We start from the raw sequence: 16,992 nt of genomic DNA, 5'->3' as shown, positions 1-16,992 counted from the left end.
TGCCAAAACCCTTGATTTTCTTTTGATCATATCTCCGGTTCTATTTACTCTAGAATCAAACCACAAGATGGCTTTTGAAGAAAATTGTTCAAGGAGTCTAGAAAAAATATTATTTTTTGCCGACAGTGCTGCCAACTATGCAATTTTTTCAGTTAAATATTAAAAGGTAATTTTTCTCTCAATACATATATTTTAATTTTGAAATGTTAATGCCATCGCGTTCCTCAGACATTTCTACATAAAAAACACTTATCGTCCCAATATAATATGAGCGCATCCTGATATATACCGTTTTGAAGGGAAAAACTTCGATTTTCTCATATAAAAATCCATTTTTATTGACCAAAATTGAGAAAATCTTCAAACGGTCATAAAATCGACTCTGATCTGCTAGAAGCAAACCAAATACGTAGTTTTCCATCATTTCTAGTCTACTTCACGAAAAATTATGTTTGAACTCATACTCAAGTTGGTTTTTTAGTGCTGTGCGCTTGCGATTTTATATGGGAAATTGCGGTTTTTTTCTCTTCAAAACGGTGTATCTCAGGATGCGCTCATATTATATTGGGATGATAAGTGTTTTTTATGTAAAAATGTCTGAGGAACGCGATGGAATTAAAATTTTCAAAATTAAAATATATATATTGAGAGAAAAAATTACTTTTAACATTTAACTGAAAAAACGCATAGTTGGCATCACTGCCGGCCAAAAATAAAAAAATTTCTAGATCCCTCGAACAATTTTCTTCAAAAGTCATCTTGTGGTTTGATTCTAGAGTAAATAGAACCGGATATATGATCAAAAGAAAATCAAGGGTTTTGGCAATTTGCCAAAAAGGGGGGTGCTCCCATGACCCGAAAGGTGGTTCAATTGTCACAAAAATTTGGGTTTTTATATATTGACTCTAGATTAACAGTTCCTCCAAATTTTGTTCAAATCCGTGGAGCTCGATTACACGTGCCTTGATCACTTCGCATGGAATGACCCATCTATATACAGGGTGTTTGGTTCATGATTAAGAACCTCTCGAGGGATGATTGATTGTCATATTTGGAGAAAAAAATCGTTCTACACATACCGTCAAATCTCAACCGTTACAGAGTTATTGAACTTTTTGTGTAAAAAACTTATTTATCTTAAAATACCTCTAACTCGAAAAGTATACTTCGTATTTTAAATCTTTTAGTTTCATTGGAAAGGTGAGAAAATTTTCTATTGAATGGTGTCCTCATATCTTTCAGTTAATTATTTTTAATTACCCTTAAGTTGTAAAGTGGTTAAAAGTTATCGTTTTTGATGAGGTTTTTGTTAATTTTCTCAAAATAATGAATTTTAATTATAGCAATATCTATTATCCAAAAGTTGGGTTTTAGGACGATTCATAATTTTTCCTCAACATCATATTCCTATCTCTTCTCGTTTTATGTAATTTCATTACAAAACTTCTTCTATAATCGACTTACAAGTGTTTAAAAGACTCTAATCTAAAAAATATGCTTTATATCGTTATTTCCAAGTCTTCATTGAAAAGCTGGAAAAAAAATCTTTCGATTTGTGTACAAATATCCTTTAGTTAAGTCTACTGAATGGCTTTTTACTAGTAAAATAACTCAAAATTGGCGTTTTTTGGAGAGTTTTGTAATTATTCTAATTATTAAAAGTTCATTTGGTGTCCCTTAACATTCTCTAAAACTTGTGTTTCACACTTTATCCCTAACGCTTTTCATTTCGCTGCACTTTAATAGTTAACACAGCATGACCTCACAACGATTGTAGTGGGTTCGAAATCGTTGTTTTTGCATATGAAGCGAGGTGATAAAAATGATTTTGCTTCGAAACTAAAAGAGATAATTGAATGGAGTCAAAGCAAGAATTATAGAACTTAATGAGATGTATTATTTCCATGATAATAATGGTGATATTTACTATTCACTTTTTTTAAGTAAATTAACGAAAATGCCAAAAATAACATTAACTTTAAACTAATTTACTTCAAAAAGAATACTAAATACACTTAACAGAAAAGTATTAATACATTATTCTCTGCAAAAATTTTCTAGCTTTCGAATAAAAATAAGAAAAGGAACAATAAATGCCATACTTTTTCAATAAAAGCTAGTATTAGTGAAAATGAGATAAAAATATCAAAGTTCAATAACTCAAACACATGAAAACAAGAAAAGATAAGTGTATCATGTCAAAGAACAAATTATACAGCTCTTCAAGACAAATAATCTCTATTATTAACATGGTGATTTTCGCGAAATAAACGAAAAATCGATCGAAATTGTAAATTTTAAATTAATTACTGTGAAAAGGTTACTTAACCTGATTAGCTGAAACATGTTAGGACATCATTCAAAGGGATTTTTTTCACCTATTCAATGGATCTAAAAGATTTGAAATACAAAGTATACTTTTTGAGTTAGACCTATTTTTAGACAACTAAGTTTTTAACTCAAAAAGTTCAATAACTTAGTAACGGTTGAGATTTGATGGTATGTGTAGAACGATTTTTTTCTCCAAATAAGACAGTCAATCATTCCATCATATGGCTTAACCGATTTCCGTCAAAATTTAGACATATTAGGCATTGGAGCGTGTTTGTGTGCTATTGGTTGGGGGTTATCTGCCCGCCAGATGGCGCTTCGGAACAAATTGTTTTTTCCTCCTATTTCGTTGAAAGTCGCAGCAATGCGCGATGGGTATTAGCTAGTAATATATAAAAAAATATAAAAAACAATAAAAAATGGTTCTTTAACTAAAAATTTCGGTAGCTTTGGCTTTTGCTTTTCATTCCTACTCCCCAACTAACCAATAAGCATTACAACGTAGTCTAGTGTCTGTTTTAGATCCGCATACGCGGCTGACTTAAAGGTCCTTTAATTGAAAAATTATTCCAAAAACTCAACCCCCTACGTTACATATTTTTATATAGAATGTGTATGCAAAATTTGAAATAAATCGGTTTAGTAGTTTTTTTTTATTTTTTATATTGATTATAGAGGCTTTAACCTTGGGCTCATTCGCCTTTTTTCGGGTTAGAGAAATCTCTTTTGGAAAAATCTCTGACCCTATGTGCGGGGTTGGTAATCGAACCCAGGTGGGCCTCGTACAAGGCAATTGATTTACCAACTACGCTATGCCCGTCCCCGCCCAAGTAACCTTAAAACCTTATAACAGCTTTCCGATGCGTATAGGTTCCATACAAGCTTTGCAAATGTCTATAAGCTTTATACAAGCTTTGCTAATGCTTATAAGCACTACGAATTTTAAGCATTAAAACAGGTCGTATATGGGTATATGAGGCACTATTGTAGAGCTTATAAGCCCTATAGCTATAAGCCAGATACGGTAGTCACCGATGTCATTTTAATGCCTGTTATAGTTTACATTTCCATTACTCTAAGCAATAAATTCCTAATCAAAACAAAATGATATGAGACACATTGTAAGCATAGGAAACCTTAACAGCTGCCGAGGTTTTGGCATGTCGTCGTAAACAAATTAAAGGGTCAAATTAAAGGGCACAAAATCTTCGAGCCATAAAATAATATGGTACATTGCGATGATTTGTTTCAATTTAGTATACATCTAATGATAGTTTTGAAAAATATGATCAAAACCTTGCGCCCAATTATAGGTATAATCGCAACAGAAATCTCTCAATTTAAGAACGGCAAATATCAGTTAGATTAGTCAACTTCCAAATGGATGAAACGGCAAACGTGCTGAAGTAAAGTAACTTCCAAATCTTCTAAATGAAGAAGTTTGAGCCTGGAACGTACACCATACTGCTAAAAAAAATCAAACGAAAGAAAGAACGAGAAAAAACTTTTTATTCCCTGTTTTTGTTTTGTTTTTTTTTTTTTTCAACCAGTGAGTTCTACCCACCACAAATTGTTTTGACATATTTCCATAGGCGCGGTGGAAAAAGTAGGAATAGGCAGTATATCAGCCGAATATTTCGCTAAAAATGGCCTTTAAGCAGCACTAAAGTGAGATATTGAACCTAAAAGCTCTGCTAGCCTTGATCAATAATTTTCAACAATTTTCACGGCTTAGTGGTTACTTGGGCTGATAAGTAGTTTTTGAATGGCAGCTAACACAGCAAGCCGTTCTACAAAAAGCTTCGTCACCGAGTCTCTTTTCGATATTTTTGCATAGAAAAATAACAGAATGTTATTCAAATGTTACATTATAATGTACGCTTCACCCAAATTTCTACAAAAAATTCGCAGATAAAGTGTTTTTTTTCAGGCTGAAACCCGAACACCTCCCAAGGAACACCATACACCTTACATTTGGATTTGTCGTTCAATGGAAGGTATAACAGAGCTTTCGTGTCTTCAGCTATTTTTTCCAAAATTTGTTTATTTGTTGTACCTTCACCCCCTTGGCCCCAATGCTGATTGCTTAAACTAATTATATTTCAAAATAGACAATATTTTAGCTTTTACCAAATGCCAAAATGTCAAAAGTCACACTGTTAAAGATACGCTGATGTCCAGTAACAGCGCTCTGGCACAGAGAACAGACGTCCATCTTCAGCATTCAACTTGTGTAAAATCTCTAACGGTTTCGAAGGTAGTTTGGATATCTAAACCAGGTGCGCTACTGTCGTCATGTTTTTTTGTGGCTGAGTGCGACAGAATTGACAGCGGTTATTCCTCTACCCAGTCAAACTAGTCCGGAACCGATTCAGACTTCCAGCATGAATTCCAGCTCAAATGCGTCAACCGATAGAGTCGGAATCGGTTGTTTTCTTTGAGCTAGATTCCATGCAGAATCCATCCAGGATTTCGAACCGGTTCCGGAATCGATTTGACGGATAGTTGGGATAGGTTGGTGTGGCGGCGCTAGTGTTTTTAGTATATTAATTCAAATGTTTACACACGTTTTTTAAATATTTTTGTTCGATCATGGATGTCTGTTCTCTGTGGCTCTGGTAACCATAGTTGGTTGTAGGGCAATCCACCCTGGCAGACAGTAAGTTTAAGGCGAACAGGGCCTAAAGTTTTTTGCTATTCTGAAGATGGACCCAAGCTGTCTTGATGCCTTATCCACGATGTATGAAGTACAGTAGGATTCCGTTTTTGGCAACAATTTTTTTTCAGTTCCTAAAAATGGAACCGTGCCAAAATCGAACCTTGCTTTAAAAGCTTTTATTTTCAATTTTTGACCTCATAACTGCAACAAGAACATTAATTATATAAGAATATGTGAAATAGAATGAAATGATAGAACAAAATCAGCAAATTTAATTTTATTCGCTATGCCCACCACCATAAAATATAGAAAATATGACTCTCATGTTTGAAAATAAAGTTAAATGCGATATCAATTATAACAACAAAATGTGTATTAAGCATTTTATAAAAGATTTACTGTGTACAACAACAATGTTGCCAAAAACGGAATCTTACTGTATGTGGTTTGAACGTTAGTAACGAATCCATGATGACTCCGGGATCCTTGACGTGAGAGTGCTTGAGTCGTAGAAATGCTAGTTAAACTGGCGATGGCGTTTCCACGTAAACGTAACGATTGAGCATGTACGCGGGTTTGAAACCATTATATTTAGTTCACACTATGTACTAAAGCTCTCCAGTTCACTCTGGAGAAACTCGGCGCCGGTTTTATCTCGTATGTGTCGAAAAATCTTTATGTCATCGATTGGCGAAAGAAAGGCAGAGTCCTTATAATTTGATATAAACGTCATTGAAGTAGAGCAGGTATATCACTGGACCGTAGCGAAGAATTTTCTGCAAGAATGGCAGCATTATCGATGCAAATTCAGTTGGTAATTCTTGTTGTGGTGGAAGGCGCTCGTTGAAAAAAAAACCGCTTGAAAATTTTTCGGAATGCAATTGGCTGATTTCCTTAGCGTCGGACCCAAAAACTGTGTTAAATGACATGCAAGATGGTAAGCCGGATTCTTTTCGCTGCTCGTTCACATACTTCCAAAACGACTTGGGCTTAGATTTCTGTTGACGTTCGACGTTTCGCTGGTGTAGAAAAAAAGCGCGTCTGCTTTGCCGCTTATATTCGTGGTTGAGTTGAAAATAGTGGTCTCGTAATGCAAGTGCACCTTTCATCGTTGATCACTCGGGTTTCTATACCCTGGCGAACGGCGATAAGCACACCACCTCCTGTTGTCTTGTGGCAGTTGAGGGTGTTGCGGTCACATCGAATGTTGAATCAAACACCTGGCGAGACAGAGTATGGTCGTCGAGTCACGTCTCAGTAAAGACGATGCCGTCAAAACAGCAGCCCATGGCCGCAAGCCAATAGCTGTCCGTTGATGAATTTAAGCCACCATAATTCCGGTAGTAAACCTCGATATTATTGAAGTACGGATCAGCTTCAGCAGAGAGCGAAGCCATGTTGCCGTTTTGAGCGTGTCGTCAATCCCACGAACAGTATTGGAAAGGCTCACGGTCGCTTGGCCGACTGTTGTTCCACAACTTTATCGAAGACAGTCATGCTCTATTTCGAATCATTAAAAGTTCCGATTCAAATCTTACTAAAATTAAAACCACCCTAGTTTCTGTTTATAAAAAAGAAGGGCCTTGCAAAGCACTATAACTCTCGTAAACATATTGTTTTATTTTTAGCAAGAAGTTAAATTTTATGCTTAATTTACATTCTGGACCACTGTGCAGGTATAAAACAAAATGTATACAGTCATGTTTAGATGCAACTAACATAAACTTAAATAAAATTAATTAAAAGTTGTTACATGGTTAATTACTTTACATGTTCATTATTTGTTTGATTCACATCGCCGTTTTATCGTAGTTAGTTGAATATTAGAACAAATACCGTACAGATTGTAAAACCCTTTCGTTTAGTCTAGTAACGGAATCAGTTGCAGCTTCTGATTCGTAATATTGCACTAATGAAGTGGAAAATGTGCTTCGTTAGCTTTTCTCGTTTCGTTGATGAGCTCCATTTGTTTATCGGACGGGCATGTGCCTTGCACAAACACACCCCTCTACACCCAAAACAAAAATCTCTTGCAATTATTGCAAGCGACAATCACTTGCAAATAATGTTGGCATCGCTTGCAATTTTGCAGTTAAAGCCGCTTGCAATTGTTGCAAGCATATAAAATCACTTCATCTCTCGCTATACGGACATACGTTTCTTCAACACACTGTCAAAGGATTACCACCACATTTACATGCCTATGCTGGTTGGTATAGCAACGCACGGCGAGTTTTTATTTTCCGTCTACTTTTTATTCATTCCTCACCAACATCATCAAACGCAGTTTTGTGGTTTATTCATTACACACGAGACGGCATCAAATTTCGGATGTGACAACTGTAAGAGTTTTAACGTCCTGTTCTTATGTGTAAGGACAGATCAGTGCTTATAGTTAGCGCTATGATGCGGAAAGGCCTGAGTTCAAATCTGGCTGCTTGTTTTACTTTTTTCATTAATCGTGAAATCATCTAAGTGTTTATATATGGCTTTTATCCACTTATTGCTATCTGGTAGTATGGTTGGGTGGATAAAGCATTGCTTAGCTATCTGTTTGTGCAGGATTCATTTTTCAATGCCAACAGTCTTTTTTTCTAACGCATATTGGTCACCAATACACATACATCGCTAATACATAGGCAAAATTCGGTTTTTCTGTTTCTTGCATTGCATGCAAGGAAGCTTCTTGCAATTTTCGCACATTACCAGAAGGCTTGCAATTTTCGCTCGTATTTATTGCATTAATGTAAGCGAATCTTACCGGGTACGTTTTGGGTGTACATACGTTGTAAAAGATGGATCTTGCGAGCATGTTGATCATCGTTACCCCTCTAATGGTAACTACTGTATTCCTATACATAATACGTTGGCTAACAATGTTCACGGTCAACATGGTAACATGTAGATTCGAGCACCAGTAAAAGCCAGTTTTGTTACGATTCCGATTGAGATGAATAGAATGTAAGGATTTTTCTTGTTAAAAAATCTAAAATGACAGGTGTTGGTCGACCTTTCAAAAAGTATGCTATGTTATGTTCTTTCGTTAGAAATACTGTTTTAGGACATTTCGATAGCTATAGCCTGGGCTGTAGAGAGAAATTACGGACCCGGGGGGTCCAGCATAAGGGCCCCTATCATCATTGTAGGTTTTTCGAACACAGAGACTGTTAAGCTCGAAATGTGTTGAAAAAAATAATTATCTGCTATTATGTAATTCATGGAGAACTAAAGGAGAATACACTTAGTGATATTAATTTCAATGACTTTTTTTCATATCAAACGAATTTTTTTTGTTTATTTTCCGTCGGTCTCTGTTCGCACTGTGTACCTATCATCGACACCAGAGAGGTGATCCAAAACAAGATATCGGTTTATCTACACATGCCAGCAAATGTTGTTCAGCCATCTCCTCCACTTTGTTCGCCACAGACAGTTTAGTTTAACATTTTTGGGTCTTCTTCAGGTTCTGCTTGGCAATGGACCAATATTCCAAATGTCACTTTTCAAACCATTGGTACAGAAAGCCTGCCAAACCGGATATTCCTGTGTGAACTTCGATAGCTTCATATGCTTGGAAATATCGGCCACTGTTCCATCCGGTTGCCATTACGTTGGTGACAGTTGATTTGATGAACTGATAGCTCCTAAATAGTTTGTTTTATCTTTATGATGTCTTTGGCTAATTTTTAGTTTTTTGGCGATTTTTTCAAATGAATGCAATTAGGGTGGTCCTTGTGGTTAGGGTGTTCAAAGTATCGGCTGTTTAGATGTGTAAAGTTTACCTGCGCGATGCCCTACAATATAATAACACAAATAAATTTAAGCAAGTTTGCTGAATAAACAAGGCTATCTATGAACCACATTATCACAATAGATCTAAATAATGGTCGCAGTGGTTCGTCTACAACAACAACAAAAATCTATAAAGATTAATTTATTATGATTTTTTTTAAAGATTTAGGGTAGGGTGGCTCTTGAAAAATTGTTCATTAGTTTTTAGAAAGAAGAGATAACAGCCCCAGTAGCGAAATCAACACTACCATGCAGTGAATTGTTTGAGTTTTGACGTCCAGTGGACCGAATAAAAACGTTTCGAATTAAATGATATGTTACACCTCCGTCATGAGGGGCATTGTACTCGAAAAGTGTGCGAAGATTGTGAGAATTCTACTGGACGACGCCCAGTGTCGCCTAGCCGTACAAAACCTCAAAGTCGTACAAAACCTCAACTTTTGGATTTTTCATGATTTAACATCTTTCTCTGTTTGTAAACATGTTGAATAGAGTCTTCTCAAAATATTAAGTTTTGAGGACAAAAGATAGATTTTTTATAGACCTTTAAAGGTGAAATAGATTATCAATTCTGGAAAAAATTGTGTTCAAACCTATGTTGTTCAAATGAATATATCGTTTTAGTTAAGATTCCGATTAGGGTCGTACAGCAAGGTTATTCGGTGGACTTATATTTGTCATTCAATTTAATCGATACAAGGCTTTCTTCTCGGTCACTCTTTCTGAAGAACAAATAATAAATCGTGCATTAAATTAAAATTATTGATTCAAAGTGGCTGTACTTTTTTTCGACACAGTTCGGAAAGATCGCTTGTAGTTCATGACTCTTGAAAATTAGTGTACTTTTCGAAAATAAATGTCTTGTTTTGCCACTTTCTGCCCCGAGGTATGAAAAAGGTGATTTTTCATGATATGTCTGAAGGAGACAGATGGTAATGTTTGATTCCCCAGGGTTCGCAATATAATTTATAAATGTCTCTTAGTATTATCAACAATTGAAAAAAATGTGTATTCTGCTAAAAATTCACTAAACCAATTTTTTTTAAATGAATTTTTAGATATAGTGCACTTTATATTCGTAAATATTGAATTTTCCAACTACCCTAGGTGCCAAGATTTCAAGGTAAAAAAAAAACAAAAAATAACACCAAATATAAATTCAGCGACAAAAAATTACCCCAATGTAAAGTTTTCATCAAATTCGTACCCCTTTTGAGGTTTTGAATCTGACTAGACTAGATCACGGGTCAAGAAGTATTGAAAATTTTTATGAACCTAATTTCAAGCTCCGTTATTGCTAACAAGCCCGTGCATCAGGTTAACAGTCCTTTATATTTCCCTTCAGTGTTCGTTATTACCGCTCGTATACTTGTATTCCACAAACAATCTGATATGGAAAATAAGAAATACTTTCCTTGATTTATAACATCTTGCGCTATTGTGATATCACTCGGTAGTTTTCAAGTTTTCAATATATCGTAGAGAAGAAGTAGCGAATTCTGTCCAAATACTGTTGCAATGAATAGTGATCCGGCCCATTACGCAGATAAGATTAGCTTTTCTAGGCAATACTCCCACGGTCGGCTGTGTAGAGTTCAAATTGCTTTTGTTTAGGGAACATAGTATACTCTCGGTAGCCGGCTGCCCAGAGTTTAAAAAGAACCAAAAACTAAACAAGATTTTCTCTCTTTCGAGTGATCGTGCACTCGAAGACTAACTAAACAACTACCTAATAGAATATGCTTTACAGGTCGCATCGCTTGCTTGGAGCGAATCCTAGACCTTATACCCTTCCAAACCACCAACTCCGCGACACCTATGCAAGAGTCTGATGAATCGTCGTCCTTCCGTTAAGTAGGTGGAGCTTCAACACTTCCTGTCTACCTTATCCTTTATCCTTCCCCGTGAACGATGGAGATGGGGGCGGCCGGCAATGATGGCTATCATGTTGAGGTTTTAATATGGGTCGGATTGGTATGAATTCCTACTTACCATTTCCTAAGCAACTCTTATTAGATAATCATCAGTCAAACATGATGAAGTCAGTGTGCAATCCGCCAAAATCATCGTCACAACGCAACGCAACGCAAATTCGTACCCCTTTTGAGGTTTTGTCCGACTTTTGTATGGAAAGTACGACAACTGAATTTGATAAAAAATATGAATAAAATTGAATTTTCTTATTTTTTTCTTTCATCTCATTCCATTTCGCACATGATTAAAAATCCTTGAAACATTTTTGAAGCCGTAAATTGAAAATCCAAACTTCAAAAATAAGGTTCCATTTTTGGCACGGTTCCGGTTTTGGCAATAGACCTTTCTCGTCAGACCTAACCCCCATTTTTTTTATTTTTAATCTATAGAGTACACAATTCTCAGAACATTAGATTTATAGGGTCATTCCTGATTTTTCTACGATTTTCTAAAATTTTCAAAATGCAAGAATGTTGAATATTTTTTTCACCAAATCAAAAATGGTGAAACACTAAATATTGGTTTCGGCAGCACTGTTTTGTATATTTTTCTCGGCATAATCGACAACACTGGTAATGAAGTGGTTAATATCGATACAATGTTCATGTTGCATAAAATGAACATGGAGCTGTCAACTCCGGTGGCAAAAGCAAAAATTTAAGAATAAAATTGTGGAATGATAAAAACTGACATACCGGGTGAAAAAGTATGGTGACGATCCAACCGGCAATCGGCACATTACGGGTGTTGCTTTCACGAATTTTAAACGGCGGAGGTAATTCCGTACCCGATACCGTGTCATGAGCACTGCAAGCCTGTTAAGCTACTACCTCCGTTGCCAAATAATTCCAATAAATCCCGCTTGGAAGAAAATCGGGCAGCCAGCAGAAATCCGTCAGTGTTCCGGCAGCTGTCAAAATTATCAAACTGGTGCTGCCAGAATTCAGCTATACTCCTGCCAATTATGTCAGGCAGATTCGCCTGACCGGTTCTCCTTTGTTAGTCTGTTTAATTTTCGCCACATTTGCAACAAACTTCCAAGAATGATAGTTTTGGCGATGAAAAATATAAGGGCATGTTCAGGAGTGTCAGTTTTAGATTCATAATTTTGACAGTTCTATAATAAGAAAATTTTAAAACAAGAATTTGCTGTACCCAGCAGCAGTTTTGGAGGGTGTTATATTCAGTTTAAAATTCATGTCTCGCCATGTCTTCAGAATTACTGCATTCAAATTTATTTTTCCCCAGTCTATCGAGGCTAAATGTATGTGCTGAAAACTTTGAATGTATTTAAAACACAGTTCTAAACGTGTTTTAAAATCATCAACAAATAGAACGGCGTCGTATAACAGTTTTGAATTTTAAAACAAAACTGTTCGAAATTAAAAAACAAAACGCTCTGCTGGAGATGTGAATTTTTCAGTTCCAGTTCTACTTTGAAACTCCTATACAAAATAAAACGCTCCTGAACAAGCCCTTATTCTTTTGATTTTTTGGAAATTCATCCAATCAAAACAGCACTAAAAATTTGACAGTTTTGATCAGGGTGGCCAGATATAATTTCTGAATAACACTAGACTCACTAAAAGTTTTTCGGTAGTTATCAGTACGTCATAATTTTGTTGACATTAAATTGCAAAATGCTAATATATCGAAACGACATCTGTTGTTTTCATAAAATAATATCTGTAGTTTTCGGTAAGATTAAGCATTAAGAGAATATCGGTAATTTCATCACGATCATATATGAAGCGGTAGGGAAGCCGAAAATCGGCAAGATACCGATGAATCGGTACGTATGGCCACATTGTTTGATATTCTCCACTTGAAATTCATTCGAATTGTGTAAAAATATGGGGAAACAAGGCAAGTTAGGCCATGAGCATATGGGGTGAAATGGGTAGTTCGCAGTTTTATCATTTTTTTTAATAGTTAGAGGCACCAGATCATCGCGGCAATATGCAGAATCGATTCAAATGTGAAAAAGGAAGGGTTTCATCACATAAAAAATAAAATTGTTGCCAAAAACGGAATCCTACTGTAATACGCAAATAGTCAAAGACCTACCAATATCAAAAATATAAAAATCCATAACGGAGAAACAATATATAACAGTATAAGAACAAAATTAAGACAATGGAAAAATTAAAAAAAAAAAATGTTTATAAACAATTTGAATAAATAGCAAAAAAGACCGATTGCATAATTACAACTATCAAATTAAACCGAGGAGATTAAAAAGGAAACCAGACAAACATTGAAGAAATAGAAAAATGCGGGTAAATAACGAAATGAAAAATAAAACGTCATGAACATGGAATGCAATAAAAATAGCAGAAGAATTAAAAATGAATACAGCAAAAAATATAAAAACAAGAATACAATAACCAAATATAGAAATGAACTTAATGGCTCCACTGAGATAGACGTAAAATAGCAATTATACAAAATGTTTATAATATAAAAAAATAGTATCATATTAAAAAATGGAAAGTATTAAAACAAGAAAGTAGGAAAATGTTTAAAAATGTTTCAAAATGGAAGAAATGATAAAGTGCAAGAATGGAATAAAAAGATAAAAATAAAACAATCATAAAAATAAAAAAAAAATTGGAAACAATTGGAGGGAATAGACTGTAGAAAAAATAGACAATAAGAAATGGAAATGATCAAAAACAGACAATAGTGGAATCAAAGAAAGTATGTGAAATCAAAATGATTTAAATGGGTAATAAAGAAAACCCTAGAAGATATGTAAAAACAGGAATATTATAAAGAAACACAAAAGAAAATTTAAAAAAATAATAAATAAATCTATATAAAGGACGAACACGAAATTATTGCGACACCGAAAATGTCATGCCAATTTTCTTATAATGTTTAAAATCAAACCAAAATTTTAGGGTAGTTTTATACATATATTTACTTCATAAATCAAAAGAAAAGTTAATCGATGGAGCCTTGAGTGTAAAATTGAACGCATTTTCGCTTGATTCCCTCCATCAAAGTCCTTACAGTGTCATCCGGTACCAGTTTCTCAGTTTTTTTTTTCATTTTCTTAAGATGTCCTTCTCGTCTTTTACTGTTTTCTTGCTCTTCCGAAGTTCCCGCTTCATCATTGCCCAGTACTGCTCCACCGGGCGCAGCTCCGGACAGTTAGGCGGATTCATGTCCTTTGGAACAAAATGGACAGAATTGGCCTCATACCACTCCAGGACACTTTTAGAATAGTGGCATGATACCAAATCTGGCCAAAATAGCGGAGCTTCGTCGTGCTGCTACAAGAACGGCAAAAGGCGCTCCTCGAGGCACTCAGATTTGTAGATCTCGCCATTTACTGTGCCCTTTGTCACGAAAGGCTCACTCCTCAGTCCGCTAGAGCAGATGGCCTGCCAAATGAGATATTTGGAGGCGAACTTCGACATTTTATTCTTCTTAAATTTGTCGTCCACATAGAACTTACTCTTGCCGGTGAAAAACTCCAACCCCGGAATTTGCTTAAAATCGGCTTTTATATACGTTTCGTCGTCCATCACACAGCAGCCATATTTTGTCAGCATCTTCTCGTAGAGCTTCCGTGCCCGAGTTTTAACCGTCGATTGTTGCCGCTCATCGCAGTTTGGGAAGTTCTGTACCTTGTTTGTATGTAGTCCAGGTCTCCTCGTTGCATTCTGGACGTAGCTCTGCGACATGCCGATCTTTTTAGCCAAATCACGGCTTGAGACGTTGGGATTTGCTTTAATCATCCACTTCACCTTTCCCTCCGTCGTTTTGTTCTCCGGTCCCGGTTTTCTCCCAGCTCCTTTGCCGTAGTCCAACGTCAACCGCTCCTGGAACCGCTTCAACACTCTGGAGACGGTTGAATGGTGAATGTTCAACATTTTTCCCAACTGTCGGTGCGACAGGTTAGGAAATTCCAGGTGTTTGGAAAGAATTTGTTCTCTCGACTCGCGTTGGTTCACCTCCATTTTCGTTGAATCGAAAAACACGACTTCGAGTTTGACAGCATGTAAACAATACACATCAATGAGAAAGTGTGCAAAATTTGGTTGATTTTTACCCAATGGTAAAAAGTTATGCCCTGCTGAATGTGTCGCAATAATTTCGTGTTCGCCCTTTAAAGTAAAAGTGGAAAAAAATAAAGTTTGATTAAATGGAAAACCGAAAACATTCACAAATCGCAAAAAGATCAAATTAAAATAATAGGAAAAATATACAAATGAAAAAGGTAACAAAATAGAAAATATGCAATTCAAAATTGTTTAAATGGGTAAAAATGGAAAATACTAAAGGTAATGAAATATAGCAAAAAGCCAAAATGAGAGAATATTGAAAAAAATCCATACACTAGAAAAGCATAAATTTCATACCTGATGAATGGAGAGCATAAAATTACACGAAAAAATGAGAAGATTTTTAAGCAAATGAGAGAAACCTAAAATGAAAAATATGGAAAAAGGCGAATTCAAAAATACTAAAATAAGTTTATTGGATTATATAAAAAAATACAAAGAAGCAATAGAAAATACCAAGTTTAGTTTAATAAATTAAATAAATTTAATGAAATCAATTAAACAAACGAATACAAAAGAAACGAATAAAACGATAGATAAAATGCAAAAATGGAAAAAAAAACATGAATAGATAAAACTAATTGAAAAAATGGGACAAATAAAAAAATAGAACAAATTTTTAAAAATGATGCGAAAATGATAAAAATAGAAAAAGGAGAATATGGGACAAAATATACAAAAAAGGAAAATAAGATTGAAAGAAGAAAATATAAAGAATACAAACCCTGGATGAACCGTAAAAAGAACCAAAAAATCGAATATGGAACAAGAGAAAAAAATTGAAAAATTCTTTTAAATTGAGAAAATAAGTCAAAGATGACAAAAACTTTCAAGTTCGGGTTATTTAAAATAATTGTTCAAGTGAATACGAAAAATTACTGTGGATCGTTTTCTTCGTGGATTTTCATGTTCTTTCTTGATTTGTGGAATTATCCAGAATTCAAAAAAATCAATTGCGATGGGACTAATGATTAAAAAAAAACACTACATTGAAAGTTTCGAATGAAGTAGTGAAATATGAAAACCAATTGTGAGAGCCCAGAACTTTCAACTTTAACTAACTCAATTTTTAAATAGTTGGTCGAAATCCATGGTATAAATGTCATAAAGTATGATATAGAAAATAAATTTCAGTTCTACACAATTTACAAAAAAATCTTGTCTTTATGCTCACTGCGCGTTAAACTCGTTTTTGAGTTCTAATTTTCAAAGTTTTCTTTTGATTAGTCTTTCATGCTGTTAACTTTATAATGTAATGTACGATTAACTTTGTGAAAGAAATTGTGATAGAAACTTTGTGATAGAATTTCAAATAAATTGTTATTGAAATTACATTTGAAAGAATCATTCCTTCTGTTCAAAGACCGGGCCCCCTCTACAACTCCGGGCCCGGGGGGAAATACCCCGTTCCCGCTCCCCTCTCGGCGGCCCTGGCTATAGCCGATTTACCAATCAATCTAAAGTATCGCCACAATTCTCAACACGCCTAAGTAAATAAGTTAGTCCCACACCGTGGCAGCGCACTACAAACCAAAGTTGTTGAAGCTTTTTAATGCTTACTATAAAACAAATACACAGCGACATTTCCCGAACTCGTCGAAATGAGACCGATGGGGACCGACTGTCGTATACTTACCACAGGTAGTCATTTTTCAAAGTGTTTGCATCACCTTTCTATATAAGAAAGGCAAAAATAAAACCAACGGAATATAAAACTTCAATCCTTATCCACCTGATTATCTGCTTCACTACTCAGATCTATTCCGAAAAGGTGGACCCAGTTTTAATACTCGATGGACAAAATAGCACCCGGGTGTAGTGCGCAGACATAACGCTGTGACATAAAGTTTGCTTTTTCTAAAACTAGCAAGTTCAAGTGTGCTTTATGACGCCCACCGCCCTGTCACATAAACCCAGACCGGTTTATCTACCGTTAGCTGTCTGAATCACACACAGACTGGAATTTATAGTTCTGTGGGGGTGAACCGGCAAACTGCCCGTGACCATTTTCGGTAACCGTCTGGTTCAGGGGCAAAGCAACAAATAAACGGTCGCTGAATAACGGGGTGTTGAGCAACTGCTCCCCGTGTTCGTAGGAAGGCAGCATCTTTTCACCGGGATTAACCGTGGGTAGTAAAAATTCAACGTTCATGAAAATCTCCC

General features: G+C 35.5%; 1 protein-coding gene across 3 annotated transcripts in view; it reads left to right on the top strand.

The window, feature by feature from the left end:
* The window catches only part of LOC131693311 (uncharacterized), a 903,090-nt gene that overhangs the window by 445,939 nt on the left and 440,159 nt on the right, over positions 1-16,992 (top strand). The gene's annotated exons all lie outside the window — the stretch shown is intronic.

This window comes from Topomyia yanbarensis, chromosome 3 (assembly GCF_030247195.1).
Source record: "Topomyia yanbarensis strain Yona2022 chromosome 3, ASM3024719v1, whole genome shotgun sequence".
Classification (NCBI taxonomy): Eukaryota; Metazoa; Arthropoda; class Insecta; order Diptera; family Culicidae; genus Topomyia; species Topomyia yanbarensis.
The sequence above is the reverse complement of the archived record's forward strand: the minus strand, read 5'-3'. Positions and strand labels throughout refer to the sequence as shown.